The 12954-nt window shown below is 25.5% G+C and overlaps 1 pseudogene; it reads right to left on the bottom strand.

The window, feature by feature from the left end:
* Positions 1–7225: 7225 nt before the first annotated feature.
* Positions 7226–9709, bottom strand: LOC131615219 (uncharacterized; annotated as a pseudogene).
* Positions 9710–12954: the final 3245 nt, after the last annotated feature.

Below are 12954 nucleotides of genomic sequence, written 5' to 3'. Positions count from 1 at the left end.
TATACTGCAAAATCAATTCATAATAGATGAAAAGTGAAGAAATTATTAAATGTTAAATGCTTTAATTATTAAATTATTTTAGTTGAATATAAAAAGCTGTTATCCATCAAACTATAAATATTGGATATGTTTATCTTTTATTTAATTTCAAACATTTATAACTTAACTAATTTACTTGTGGTAAGTACAATATTGTGTAGATCATGGCAGCAAGGTTTTTTTTTGTTTAATGATACATAGTGATTCTCCACTTTTTCACAATTATGTGATTCTATATTTATAGCTCTGACCTTGTTTAGAGGGATTGACTATGTAAGCTCTTATATTTATTGGATTTAAACTATTAGATGGAAAAATTGGATTGAGTGACTCCTAAAATCTTGGGAGTGTGGTAAAGGCAGACGAAGTCTACTAACTTCTCTAGAACCTGTCACCGCTATAAATAAGATTTATTTGAGTTTGCAGAAAGTTCATTCATGTTGGACTTGAGCCCGCTAATGTTGGGCTTTAACTTGTCCATATTCTTTTGAGTAATCTCTATGAGCTTAGCAGGTTCCAACCCTAAAGGACCTAGGTCAACTGGTGTCTTGGTCTTCTATGAAAATTCAAAAATATCTATTTTGCCACGTTTGAAAATTAACTTTTGGGTGTTTGAAAGTTGTGTATTTGGAAAGGAATGGGGTCTGTGAAAATTGTGTGTTTGAAAGTTGTTATATGGATAATAAATTATCTAGTATGGATATTAACTTCTGAAGCGTAACATGTTTTTTACATGATCAGTTTCTTAAACCTTCTCACTCGAGACCTTATATCATATCTCCTTAAACCCTCTCAAAAAAACTTTGAATTCAATAGTTGTGTTTTGTAGCATAAATAAATTGTATTTGAACATCATGAACATCATAATCGTCCTAAATTATAGGTTACGTACATTTGTGTCTCTTTTCATTAAATTACTATCTTTTTTATACTTTAATCGATTTGTCTAGAGGATATCATTCGGAACCTTTTAAACTTTGCCCAGATGTTAACTTTTAGACATTCTGAAAGGTTGTTTGAATTCTATTTGTTTTCAATGGTGTATGTATGGAGAATCATGAGGCTTTAACCCATCTAATGCATTAGAGGATGGTGTTCCAGAAGTTTCTCAACCTAGTGTTGTATAAGTTGATGTTGGGAGAATTCGATACTTAACAAGAGTTTATGTTACGTGATCATATGATTAAATGAGCCTGTGAAAAAGCTACCAGTTAGGTTTTGGGACAATAATTAGGATGTGTGATTATGATTCTGATAGAAGACAAATATTTACTACGACATGATGTGAAAGAAGTGGCCAATATAAAAATATTTCAAAAATTGAAATGTGATGTCACAAGAATAAAAAAATGTGGATGTCTTAAGTTGTTTGGGTACATATAGCCGAAATTGTTTGGACATTTAATATGTTATGTGATGTACATAACCATGGATTGGATGGCTATTTAGTCAGTCATCCTACTATCAACTTATTATATTCTAAAGAGAATAAAATTGTTGATAAAATGATAACAAACATGGTCCGGACCAAAAATATACTCGCAACTTTAAAACAAAAAAGAACTGATATTGTCTCAAAATTAAGCAAATTTATAATATTTTCCACATGATAACAAGAAAATAAGGTGTCTAAGATTTTAAATGCAACGATTGTTGAGATTGTTAGATGATCATCATTATGTTTCTAGTTAAAGAGTGTGTGAGAATGGAAATCTATTTAAGATACATTTTGGGCGCATCCTGGATCCATTAAGTTGTTTAACACATTTCTCACAATATTGATCATTGATTCATCGTTTTTGTTACTTGTACAGAGATGAAATACTCAATTAGCTTTGCTTTTTTTGAATATGAAAAAGATAATAATATCAATTTGACTCTAGAAATGTGTCGCAACCGGTTGAAAGATTTAGAAAATATTTCATAGGTATTACCACTGATCATGATACTTCATTGATGAGTTATGTATCAAAAATATTTTCTACATCATATGCTTTACTGTTTTGGTATCACATCACAAAAGATGTGAGATCTAAACTTAAGAGAATTTTGGGAAACAAAGAAATCATGGGTTTATGCAAAAATATGGTTAAATCTACACAAATATTGGAACCCATAATGAATATGTAGAATTATAATCTATTCTTCTACAGGCGAGTCAAATGTTTATTCTATCATGCAGTTCAGAAATAAGTGTGTTAAATATCTAGATTTCTTAAAATATGTTTAAATTACAGTATTATATACTATGTGAAAGAGAGAATAGTTGGTGCATAAGTTGACCAAGTTAGACACCTTAAAAACACCACAATAAACATAGTTGAATCTACTCATGGTATATTGAAGGAATGGTTGAAAGATAGTAGTGGGTGATTTTTTAAAGGGTTGAAAAGCAATGGAGAGTATGATAAAATTGCAACACAATGAGATACAAAATTCCTTTGGTGAAAGTAGCATGAAACATAAATTTAAGGACAAATGTTTGCATTCATAGTTGATTGGTAATATATCTCGTGGGTGATTGGATTTTATTTCTTTGTGCAAGTAGATAAAAACTAGTCTAGATAGCTCCAAGTGTGGTTGTACACTTAAAAAAAACTATGGTCTTCCATGGACTTGTGTAATAGCCAACAAGATGAAGCTTGATAGACCAATATGTATGGATGATGTTAACACTCATTGGAAAAGGCTTCAGTTTCATGATAGTGTGATAAAGAATGAAAAATCAAATATTTCTATTTTGACAGAATGAGAGGTGAATCAAGAAAGATTTATGAAAGTTAATTATAACATAAGTTACACATCAAAGAACATATGCGTAATATACTCGTGAATTCAAGTAACCCAAAAAAAAATGCTCCATAATTATACTCGTTAATCATCTCAAAGTCTATGAAGTAATTTATATAGGCAACATTCACATAGGTTGCACTTATAGCTTATGACGGATAGTTTATAGTTTATAGCTTATGGCTGATGACGGATAGTTTATAGTTTATAGCTTATGGCTGATGACTAATAGCTTATGACGGATAGTTTTTAGTGTTTGGTAAAATTAACGGTTTAACTAGCTGATAAATGTAAAATGACATTTCTTTATTAATAATTAAATACACATTTAAAATAATTAAAATTTATAAGAGTATTAATTGAAGAAAAAATAATAAGCTATAAACTATAAACTAAAACGTTGTTTAAAATAGCGTGTAAAAATAAACTATAAGCTCGTGATGAAAATATTGTTACCAAATAAATCTTTTATTATCATACGAGCTTATAAGCTATAAGAAATAAATTTAAAATATGATTTGTTATACAGAATCTTAAAAATTTGGTTAATTTAACTATTAAAATTATTTTCATATTATTTTGATTAAGTGTTCAAAATTTTGGTTCATTAAATTATAAATATTGGTTATGTTTATCTTTTACGTCAATATCAAACATTTACAACTTAAATAATAAAAATGTTAAGTGTTAATAATCTAAAGAAACAAAATGTTTAATTTTTATATATAACTTAAAAATTAAAATGAAAAAAATTAAATTAGGAACCACCGTGTTTAATGTTAACAATGTATTGAATCAAAAAATAGAACAAAAATAAAACCTTAGAATAATTAAAGCGAAAAGAAATCCTTTTAACCTAAAAGAAATGGAGAGGACTATTTATAAATAAATAAAAAAGAATCTTATTGAATTTTCAAAGTTATTGTTGATTTTCTTCACCCAACCTTAAATAGGATTTTCTTTTCAATTTTCATAATTGTTGTTTTCTTCTTTTGAAGGGAAATAGATCCTGCTTTTTTATTTTATTTTATAGTAAAATAGTTATTTTGGTCTCTTAACTATACTTTTGAATTCAAATTGATCCCTTAATTATATGTAACACGAAAAAAAGTTAAGGTCTAATCTGAATTTAAAAGTATAAGTAAGAAAATAAAATAAGTATTTTATCTTTTTCTTTTACATGTTGTCAAATTTCACATGTCAATATTTAATTTAACCCATATCTCTTCCTACTTTTTTTAACATCTAGACCTTTCACATTATTTCTTTTATTAAAAACGTAAAATGACTTGTAATCCCTTTTATAGCAACATATTTGTCAAGGCACGTTACATGTTTTGCCTCATACATGCTTTGAATTAAAATAGATGAAATAATTGAATATGACGTTCTATAAATTTTCTCTATTTTAGAATAAAATTAAATAGAAAGTTGTGTTCTTGAACTCTGGCAACAAAAAAAGAAAAGATAAGAACTATCCAAAAATAAAAGCATGCGCATATATTTAGAAAGAGACGTGTCAACCACAACTTACAACAAAAAGCAGTGAGCAATGCCCCCTTGGTTATTACTTACTAGTCAGAGACCCGTGCTTCCGCACGGATGATTTTTTTTCTGGTGTAGTATTTTTGTAATTATATGAATAATATAAATAAAAGGAATTATAAGCAATATGCATAATTAAAAGGAATTGTTTTATTTGAATAGAGTTAGAGTTTTATTGATTGCTCTGTTATACTCTCAATTCTTTGAAAACCTAATATCCATAGGAATCGTTTTGAAATTTGAAAATAAATACTTTAGTTTTCAAATAAAAGTCATTATTGTTTAATTTAAAATAAAATAGGCATTGTATTGAAATTGGCCCTTAAGATTAAACATTATTATCTTATTCATGTGCTAATTTTGTGTGTAATAAAGAACCATATAAAAAAGGACATGTGAGTTGGAGAAAAAATAAAATTTTAACAAATGCAAATGTAAAATTTTAAATATAAATAAAAAATATGAAATAATTTACTTAATTGTAAATTTAACAATAATTATATAGAAAACAATGATCCACAAAAAAATGTTTAAGATAGGTTAAGAACACAATAGCAAAATTGGGTCAGGTAATTTAATAATTGACGGTCCAACAACAATTAAAAGAAAATGATATAGATCACTATGGTTTAATTATAAATGAAAAATGATCATATAAATTCAATTATATTAAATAATCATATAAAAAAATACTATAAGATGGAGATAATAAAAATGAAATATTAACATTTAAAAATAAAAATTATCTCTCAATTAATAGTAATTGTTGATTAAAATAAAATAGCTACTATGTTGATAATGACCCGTGAAATAAAAAAATAATTTGATGCGATATAAAATATATTTAAAAACAAATGTAAAATAAACAATAATCATGGAAATTTAATTGTATTAAATAATGATAAAAAATCGTGAGATGGAGAAAAAAATAAAAATAAAGATATTATCTCTTAAATAAAGACAATGATTGATTAAAATAAAATAGACATTATGTTGATAGTGACCCGTGAGATAATAAATAAATAGAGAAAAAAATTAAAATGAAAGTAAGAAAGTGTGAAAAAATGTGAGAGAAATTTGAAATTTTAATTAAGATAGAGAAAATGTGTAATGATCGATTAAAATAAATAAATATTGAGTTGATAGTGGCCCGTGAAATAATTAAATATTTTTGGGAATAATAATTAAATGATCGATTATTAATATTTTTTGCGATAATAGATAAATGTTGAAAAATTAAAATGAAAGTATGGAAAAATGAAATGTGAAAGAAATTTGGTGCAAAAAAAATTAAAATGAAAGTAAGAAAGTGTGAAAAAATGTGAGAGAAATTTGAAATTTTAATTAAGATAGAGAAAATGTGTAATGATCGATTAAAAAAAATTAAATATTGAGTTGATAGTGGCCCGTGAAATAATTAAATGATCGATTATTAATAATTTTTGCGATAATAGATAAATGTTGAAAAATTAAAATGAAAGTATGGAAAAATGAAATGCGAAAGAAATTTGAAATTTTTAGCAAGATTAAAATTTAAAAATAGATTATTAATATTTTTTGTGATAATAAATAAATTAAGAAAAATTAAAATGAAAGTAAGAAAGTGTGTGAAAATGAAATGTAAAAGAAATTTAAATATGACTTCCATCACCCATGGCTTACATGTGATGTCATCATTCATGCAATAAATTTGTAGAGAAAATGTTATTTAATTCGGACCAATGAAAAGCTAACACTTGGGGCATCCATTCAATAAAGTTGAAAGAGTGAATACTTAATTTGTTAGTTACAAAAATGACCTTTTATTAGTGCAAATAAATTTTGGTGAAAGGGTAATTTAGACAATTTGGTCAATCTATTATTAATGAATAGATAGTAGATAGATTACAACATTGGAAAAATTAAGTTTTATTATTTATGTTATTGTGTGTGGAATTAATTGTTACATTGCATTTAAATAATATTCAGATCATCTAAACTAATTTTTTTTAATGGTAAATTTAATAAGAATTCGTACGTGACTCAATCCATTTATATGATGCCCATCAATTATAAGATCAATATCATTTAATGATAAATAACATACTTTTTACATTGTTTCATGAAATAATTTATACAAAAATTTAAACAACGATAATGTTTCATACTTCTTTGAAGATGCTCTTAGTATTGGTATAGCAATTCAAAGCATGCGTGTATAATGTTTAAGAAATTGGACCATGCTTTTTCAACACTCAATGTTGGCGGAAAGCTCCATAGTACTAATTTCCCCACCTTCCATAAGTCTTTTAATGATGGGATTGGTTGGATAAAGAAATTAGGGGAAAAAGTGAGATAAAGTATGAAAAGAGATTTTTTTTTAAAATAAGTAAGGGATCTTTAAATAGAGAATTAGGGGTACTCTAATTCACTTATAAATAGTCGGAATTGAAAAACAAAATAAGGGATATTTCTAACCAACTGAGAATTACGATAGGAAAAAGATCGGATTCTTACAAAAATCGTAAAAATTACACTTGGGATTAGAAATGTCTCCAGTGGAAAACCATTTCCACGCTTTCAACTTGATACTCCAAACTAGATCCTGAACATTGCACACTCCATTATTAAAGATAGTATCATTATGTTATCATGCATGCTATAACGAGTGTGGATACTAATTTCAATTGACATGGCGCTCGAGATGAGTTATTTCCAGTGGCGGAGCCAGAATATAAAGTTTGGGGTGGCCACAAATTTAAATTATAATTTATAGATCAAATATTCATACCACAATATATATAAAATATTTAAGTTGTAGTAAACATAAAGTTGAACATGAAAATTTTAAAGTGTGTTACTTAAAAATACCTTATAACAATGCTCTACGGTCTTTGAGTAACTTGAAATCATCAATAATAGTCTCAGAAATAATGTTTGCAGCAATTTCTCTTTCAATGTGAATCATCATGCTATCTCCTAAAAAATCAGCTTCCATTTTACTTCTCAATCTTGTCTTGATAATTTTCATTGCCGAAAAAGATCTTTCAGTAGTGGTCGTAGATACAGGAAGAGTCATGACAAGGCGGAGCAATCTATCAATCAAATAGTAAATTTCATTCTTTCTAGTTGCAACCAAAGAGGAACACAAGTCTTGAATAGTTGATAAATTCTTCAAACTTGATGCTTGACGAGTGTCAATAATAAAATGCCGAAGTTGAAATTGCAAATTAATTTTCTCTTGCTCATTAAAGTCCATAGGATAATATTTTTCAACTAGAGTGCAAATAGTATCAAAGTTAAAAGCCTTATAGTTATCCTTGGGAGATAAAGCACAACTTAGAGTTAACAAATCAATGGCTTGCTCACTAAATCTGCTATTCAAGTCTTGTAATTGTTTGTCAATGGTAGTAAAAAATATTTCAACTCTAAAATAATGCTCAATGGTTACCTGATTCTCTTCAAGACGAGAACGCCCAAATCTTGTTTTTGAATGAACATCATCAAGATCAGGAATCTCAATATCATGCTTTTCACAAAAAGACTTCACACTAGTAAACAATTTATCCCAACCATATTCTCTCAATTCTTGAATAAGAGTTTTTGTTGTATAAACCAAATGCATAGCATTAACTACATCCTGGGATTGTTGTTGTAAGGCTTGAAAGAGCATATTTGTGGCACTCATGATCTCTTTCATCAGATGCAATATGAATATAAAATCAAACAACTTCAAGTAATTGTAAGCACTATCAGCATCTCCACGTGAAGCATAATTTAATCCCTCCTTTGCAAATTTTTTAGAAACAGTACAAGTTGCTTCATACATATTTATCAAGCTAGAAATAGAAGAGAAGTGTGATCCCCAACGAGTATCCCTAGCACGTCTCAATGTACCAATTTAATTTTCACCTCTACCAGTTACAATCTCACCAATCTCTAACAAATGTTCAATTTCCTCTAATTGAGAAGCTTGTAACTCATCATGGCGCTTTGTAGAAGAACAAACAACATTCATAATAAGAGTTATCTTATCAAAGAATTGATGAATTGGTTTAACTTCTCTTGCTGCACTAACCAAGGCAAGTTGCAATCGATGAGCAAAACAATGAACATAATATGCATAAGGACAATCCTTCATAAATAATGCTTGTAAACCGTTCCATTCTCCTCTCATATTGCTAGCACCATCATATCCTTGACCACGAATGTTAGAAACATCAAGGTTGTGTAGAGAAAGTATATCACATACTTTTTGCTTAAGAGTTAAAGATGTAGTGTCATGAACACGTGCAAGACCAAAAAAACCTCTCTTGTATAAAACCATCTTTATCAACAAATCTTAAAACAAGAGACATTTGTTCTTTTTTAGATTCATCACGAGCTTCATCTACAAGTATACAAAATTTGGAATCACCAATCTCTTCACGTATATGCTTTTTCACCCTACTTGAGAGAATATGCAAGATCTCTTTTTGAATATGATGTGAAGTATACTTTCTATTAGATGGAGCATTTTCTAACACAACTTTTGCAACTTCATCATTGTAACATGCCAAGAGTTTTATCAATTGAAGAAAATTACCTTGGTTTAATGATTCTTTACTTTCATCATGATCTCTGAAAGTACAAGCTTGAAAAGTTAACCAACGAACTAAGTCAATTGAAGTCTTGAGACGTAGTCGATTCTTCTTAATGTCAATCGAACTTTGAGCTTGAACAATATTCCTAATGTGTCCATCTTGATTCAATAAGTCTTGACAAGCTTTCATAGCATTGTTGTGTGGTGAACAAGGATCCGTCCCTATGTGTTTAAGAAATGCACAATTCTTTCCATTTCTAACTTTCTTCCAACTTCTAAAACCTGTAGAAATGAAGACATCTGAACCCGGACGGCCACTTGGTCTTTTGCTAAAAAGATAGCATGGTAAACAATAAGACGCATCTTCTGAAGGTGAATATTCTAACCATGAAGAAAAATGCTAAACCAAGCGTATTGAAATCTTCTTTTATGGTCTTCTTTACCAGACAATGGATATTGCTCTAATTGAATTTGATATGGACCCCATTTCAAATAAGCTCTTCGTATTTCATCCATTTGGTTTATTGGATATTCCCACATTGAAGGACGTTTTCCAGGATCACGTTCTAAAGAATTCTCAATGTCATCCGGTTCCGGATAAATTCTATTCACATTTCTTCAATTCTTGGATTCTCTAAAACTCTTTGAGGTTGTGATATAGAAGCATTATTTTCTTCATCTCTTTCTTTCCTCTGAAAAAAGAATCAATTTTTCTACTCTTCATCATTAATCTTGTGCTACAAAATCAAAAGAAAAATACACTTTAACAACCATCTTATAACACTATAACTTTAATTTAAGATTGTTTATTCTCCTAAGTTAACATTACACTTAGTAATCAAATTAGCAACGATATTATAATTTAATTTAAGGTTTTTATCTAATTAATATAAATGTAAGGTTGTGATGACTAGGTTGTGGCCCGCGCGATGCGCGGATATATATTAGAAATAAATTAAAAATTATGTACTATAATTAATAAATAACAATTTAATAATATTTTTTATTAAAAATAAAATTATCTAAAATCTCATTTATTTTAGTTGTTAATATATTATAAAATTAAAATACAAATATTTATATTTAGTTGATAATATATAAAGTTAAAATATAGAAATTTATATTATATCTATTTATATTGGCAGTTGACAATTTAAATAAACCTCTTTTCATAATCAATTTTATTTTTTTTATAAGTTTATGTTGTATTTTACACGGTTGGTGAATCACAACCGTACATATGTGATATTTAATAAAAGTAAAATACTACAAAAAAATATAATAACTATCATTAAGTTTAAAATAATGCATATCAATTAAATTCATTAAGTTTAAAATAATGCATATCAATTAAATTCAATTTGAAATATAGAACTTTTATTAAGATATTGGATTTTCCTTTTTTTATCTATTGTAAAATTTAGCTTGATATAATTTAGTTTTTATTTTAGACAATAATTAATAATTTATTATAAAATTATTTTTTGTTTTGATATTATTTTATATATTTATATTAATTTTATCATCCACTCACAAATTTAATAAAATATAAATAATATTATTTTTGTGTTCAATATTGTATGAAATTCAAATTCTTCAATAAATAAATGATATCAGGCTTATGCTGATTATAAATTATAATAGAGAAAGCTAAAAGTTTTACTTTCACCTAAACTAAATTTAGGTATAAATGTCAATTTAATAGTTATGAATATATTTTCTTTTACAAACATAAAATATTATTATATATTTATATCACCATATTATTTAAATTCAATAAAAAGTAATTAATTAAATAAGAATATACGGTTAAATTAATGAAACAATTCGGCCCTATAATTGATTATGGGGATACAAACAACGCATCTTTTGTAGAATTATATTCAATATAAACTATAATTAATTATTTTAAAATTTAAATATTTATTAATAAATTAATTAGTATAATTTATTTATTCTAGAAATTGAATGATCCTAGTTTAAAAAAAAAAAGAGATTTTTATTATTAACACTTAACAAAAGTTATACCATATTAAAAATTAAAAAAATTAATATCATAAACAATTATCACTATTTTATCCCGACCCATAAAAAATTATATATAAACTGCCCTATAATAATTTTAAATTGATGATAGTTACTTCATATCTTAACGGTACTTTTGATCTTTTCTTTTTTTCCATTTTTTTAAATGGCACTTTTGATATTTTCTTCTTCAATATTATATGATTTGAACCACCCTTCTATGTGCACTTCTTAAAAAAATATGTTCAATCAATAAATATTCATTATAAAATATATAAAAATATAATTAAAATAGTAAAAACATGACTGTAACAAAAATTAAATAACTAAAATAAACTAAATAATAATAATAATAATAATAAATAAATAAAATTAGAAAAGTAAGTAAAAAAATGTTTGATACCAATAAAAACAGAGTAAAAATACTTTACCAATCTATTTATTAAAATGTATTGAAGTATTACCACTCAAGAGTTAATTGACAACCAAAATAAATTTTATAGTTCCCTAAAAAATCGGTAGATGATGATTAAATTAAAAGTGAAAAGAGTGAAAAGTGATTCCAAATCCAATGATTCTAATGATTTTTGGTTCACAAACCATTAATTTATTGTGTATATTAATTATAGTTTTAATAACCATTAAAATATTAATTAAAGAAATGAAATTAAAATTTATGAGAATTAAAGTTACAAAAATTGAGAGGTTTGTGAAACGGACAATTTAATATATAATTTATGAAGAAATTAAATTAGTAAGTTATAATTAAGAAATAGTAAATATATATTTTTCATATAATACTCTTTTATCTTATTTTTTGCATGAAAGATACTTTTTATGGGATATATTTAGATATAAATTTTATATTTTTATATCAGACATTAACTATGAAAATTATAATATAAAAATATTATAAATTTATAATAATCATAAATATCATAATTTTTAATCTTAAATTATCTATTAATTAATTTGGGGAAAAAATTACTCCACTACAAATTAATGAATAAACTAAAATGGATTTTGAAAAATTACACATTAATGGTATTTGCTTATATTATAATTGAGGTTCTATCGTAAAAAACTCAAAATTAATCAACAATAAATTTAGTATTAATAATTAAATGTATTTTAAAATTATAAATTAAATTTAGATTTTTATAATTATAGTTTTTATTTTATTATACACCCTTAATAATTGTAATAGGAATGTCAATATTTTATAAGTTTTGTTTTCTTAATTATAATTGAGATTGAATAGGAATAGAAATATGAACGGTATTATCATCTTTAATATTATTCATAACTTATAATTCAGTTAAGAGACATAAAATTATTAATAATAATAATCATAATAATAATAATAATAATAATTATTATTATAATAAAAATATTATATTTATATCAATTTTATTAATAATTTCAGTTTGAAAAACATGTGAGATTGAAACATAAGTTTTTTTTCTAGGATTTTTTTAGGGTTGTCATGATGACAAAAGTTTATTTTTATTTTCTTAATATAATATGAAAATTAATTTGACATAATTTTGTATTCATCCTAATAAGTACTAAATAATTTACTATATAAGTATTTTTGTTTTCGTTTACATTATAAATTTAAATTTATTTTATCATCATATCACCTATTTCTTGAAAGATAGAGAATATCATTTTATGCACATCACTTCATGAATTTTATATTTCTCCCCAAAATAATCGATGCTCTTTCTTTTATAAATTTTTGTTCATTAAGACTAACAATATATAATTGTAATTTGTTGTAAAATTTATTTGTTAATTTTAATCTATATAAAAACAAATTTGGCACAAAATTGTTTTTTGCCCGATTAAGTTTTGGGACGACACGAATTTATTTTAGAAATTAAGATGCTATTAAGATAAAATAAGTACAAAACATACAAAATTAAAATATAATTACAAATATTTAAAATTACGTAATAACAAAAAAATAAATTCAAATGGCTTTAAAATCA

Source organism: Vicia villosa, linkage group LG6 (assembly GCF_029867415.1).
Source record: "Vicia villosa cultivar HV-30 ecotype Madison, WI linkage group LG6, Vvil1.0, whole genome shotgun sequence".
NCBI lineage: Eukaryota > Viridiplantae > Streptophyta > Magnoliopsida > Fabales > Fabaceae > Vicia > Vicia villosa.
Note: the sequence above shows the minus strand (reverse complement) of the source record. Positions and strands in the feature narration are given on the sequence as shown.